This window comes from Lactuca saligna, chromosome 3, assembly GCF_052625555.1.
Source record: "Lactuca saligna cultivar CGN05327 chromosome 3, ASM5262555v1, whole genome shotgun sequence".
Lineage (NCBI taxonomy): Eukaryota > Viridiplantae > Streptophyta > Magnoliopsida > Asterales > Asteraceae > Lactuca > Lactuca saligna.
The window spans coordinates 218301263-218304940 of record NC_136419.1 but is presented as its reverse complement, the minus strand read 5'-3'; positions in this window follow the sequence as shown (position 1 = coordinate 218304940).

The window sequence follows — 3678 nt, the reverse complement described above, 5'->3', positions numbered from 1 at the left end:
CTCCGTTCGAAGCCCTATACGATCTTAAGTGCAGATCCCCTCTATGCTGGGCCGAGGTGGGGGATACACAGTTAGCCAGGAGTCGAGTCCCTGATAGTGCTCTCACTGGTCCTAAAATCATCCGCGAAACCACCGAAAAGATCATTCAAATCCGTAACTGATTGAAAGCCTCACGTGATCGTCAAAAGAGTTATGCTGATAACCGTCGGAAACCACTAGAATTCCAGGTTGGAGACCGTGTCCTATTAAAAGTATCGCCCTGGAAAGGCACTGTACGCTTTGGTAAGCGTGGGAAACTTAATCCAAGGTACATTGGACCCTTTGAGATCCTCTCCAGGATCGATCCAGTTGCCTATAAACTCCATTTACCTCACAAACTTAGTAACATTCATCCTGTCTTCCATGTTTCAAATCTCAAAAAGTGCCTACCCGATGAAACCCTAACAATTCCTTTAGACGAGATCGAGATCAATGAAAACCTCAACTTTGTGGAGGAACCGATCGAAATCATGGATCGAGAAGTCAAACGTACAAAACAAAGTCGCATCCCGTTAGTGAAGGTTCGCTGGAATGCCAAGCGGGGACCGGAATTCACTTGGGAACGGGAAGATTCAATGAAACAGAAGTATCCACAACTCTTTTCTTATCCATGATTTGTATCTTGTCTTATGTTCTAAACTTCGAATTTCGGGACGAAATTCCCTTTAACGGGGGGATAATGTAACAACCCGAAATTTCCGTATCATTTATTGTAACTCTTTCGTAGTACAATTCGCGCAACCAATCGTCGTTTCCAATTTCGATTTCCGATCTTCCGTTTAATTAAGTCATTATTTAGTACACATTTAAAATGACTTAATGGGTGTCTTAATACATTTAGAAATCATTTTAACACCCAACTTTAGTGATCGGAATATTTCTAGAGATTACCGTATCGGGTTACGGTAACTCAATCGGGTACGACCAAAAACCTCATCTAACATCGGTATCGGGTAGTATTCCACCGTGTCCGAAACTTAAAAACTATATAAACGTGTTTAAGACTCCATTTGAAGCCTTTGGTCAATTTACCATTAAACACTACCAACCTCTCTCCTAATCCAAGTTTAAGGGATCAAAACTCAAAATTAAGGCTTCAAATCTCTAAGGTACCTTCCTAGCCTTAATCTATAGCATATTTGGCTTCCAAATTTGACATTTAATCATAAAATAGGACAACACATGTGAGTTTACGGCCCAGGAGCATGCCTAGGCCGTAAACACCAATTTGATGGGTTTTAAGCCCTTAAACTCCTTCCTAAACTCATTTGGACTTTAGATATGGCCAAGGGACTTCAAGATATGGACTCTAAACAATTAAAACATAAATTTTATAAGGTTTGAAGGAGTTTACGGCCAAGGATCATTCTTGGGCCGTAAACTCATATTCAAAGGGTTTTTGAGCCAATTAACCCTTCCAAATCATAGTTGGGACTTAGATATGACCTTTGGGCTTGCTAATCTAGACTTGGAACACTTTAAACTTGATTTTTGAGTAATAAAAGTGAGTTTACGGCCAAGACATACTCTTGGGCCTTAAACTCCTCTTAAATGATGATTTAGTGCCCTTAAACATGTCAAAATGCTTTCAAACTCAACCAATGGCTTTGTGGTAAATCCTAGATGTTGGGCTGAAGATTATTTTGAAGATTGCGTCTTTTTGGGCTCAATAGCAAAAGTTATTTTGTATTCCGATTTGGGCCTGTCCAACCGAGAACCTTTTATGTTTTGTATATAAGTTTACGCTTGCATGCATATTAGGGTTAAGGTTTTTAGAGATCTGAAAAATAGCGATTCATCTAGACGATAACAGGTTTCTTTATTCATTCTTGTAACCTTCCAATCCTCTACAGTTGATGTTCTTAATCAAGCTCTTCTGAGGATTTTGTTTAATCATTCGACACGTTTGATTCCATCTTGACTTGATCTTATTATTGCGTTCATACTGTTTTATGTTTATATACTTGTTCAAGATCTAATCGATATTTATAGATTAAAGGTTAGTTTAATCTCATCAATTGGTATCAGAGCTGGAGGCTGTGTAATCAATACACATCTTTTCTGTGAAAAAGATTTCCATTAGGGTTTTTCCGCAATTATCAATATTTATTGAGCCGTCATCTCTTTATTGACGTATCTTGATATTTATTGTTTTGCCCTAATCTGCTTTATTACAAGTCTGATCTTTGAACAGGTTTTTACGATCATAATGGACGCGATGCAATCAAACCTTATTAATATTTCCTACAGCATCGGTTCGACGACAAAGATTCCAATCTTATACATCCATGACTATGAAGTATGGGCGCATCACTTTGAAGACTACGTGATTGGATCGGAGGATAATGGATACCTCATATGGGAAGCCATCACTAATGGACCGTTTTCTCATTCTGCATCGTCCAGAATCATCAAGACACAAAAGGAGTACAATGATCTGCTAAAGGACGTGAAAGATATTGCACAAGATGAAAAAGATAAATTCCAGTGCAATATTAAGGCGTTAAGGTTGATCAGATTCGCCCTTCAGTCCGACACATTCAGGTTGGTCAGCTCATGCACGACGGCAAAGGAAGTTTGGGATAGACTTCGTGAACTGTATTCCACAGACGAGGATCTTGAACACTCTATTCAAACTTTGCTTTTATCTGAGTTTGGAGAATTCAGGCAAGGGGCCGAAGAAACCGTGACCCAGACGTTTGATCGCTTCAATCATCTTCTCAGCAAGATGATCAAACACGATATTGAAAGGAAGTTTATCGAACAGAAGGTCACTTTCTTGAACGGTCTGAGGTCTGAATGGAGAGCGGTGGTTTCCACAGTCAAAGCCCATGAGCAGTTTAAATCATATTCTTTAGCGAAACTGGTGGGTATTCTCAAGTCCCAAGAGAAGATTGTGCTGCAAGAAAAGAACGTCGTTTCTAGTCTCGGTTCGTTGGCCCTCCTATCTAAAAGTAAAGCCGTGATGGAGGATGAAGACCTTAATTTGGAAGAATATGACCTCACGTCTGAGGATTATGCCATGATGGTGTCCAATCCCAAGAGGTTCATAAAGAAGAGATTCCCCAGCAATAAAAACCGAAACTGGCAGGGGAGTTACAGCTCTGAAAAGGTGAACAATGAACCGAAGGCTGAGGAGCACAAGAAGGAACCGAAGGTGGATGGCAATTCCGGAGTAAGCTGTTTCTACTGTGGTGGGAAAAACCACTATGCCAAGGACTGTGTCCTTAAGAAGATGGCTGAAAAGGATGATGGAAATGATGAGGAAGCTGTGTTGCAGAAAAGATTGGACGAGTTGAGAAAGAAGAAGTCTACCGCTAACCCTTCTATTAATGCTCTCATTGTGCAGGGTTCGGTTAAAGATGACGAGTTCGGTAGCACGGAAGTTTGGTCTACCGACTCAGAAGACGATGAAGTGAGGAAGCCTACCCATGGAAAGGCTTATGTGGCAAAGGAGGAAAGCAGTGGAGGAAGATGCTTCATGGTGACTGATATATCTCAAATGAGAGGATACAACACCGATGGAGGAAGCGATGGACAGAAGGTACAGGAGGACATGTGCTTCACGGCCAAACCACTCAGCCAACAATTCAATGAGCTCGATGAACTGATAAAGAAGGTACAATCTGTCTTTATTTC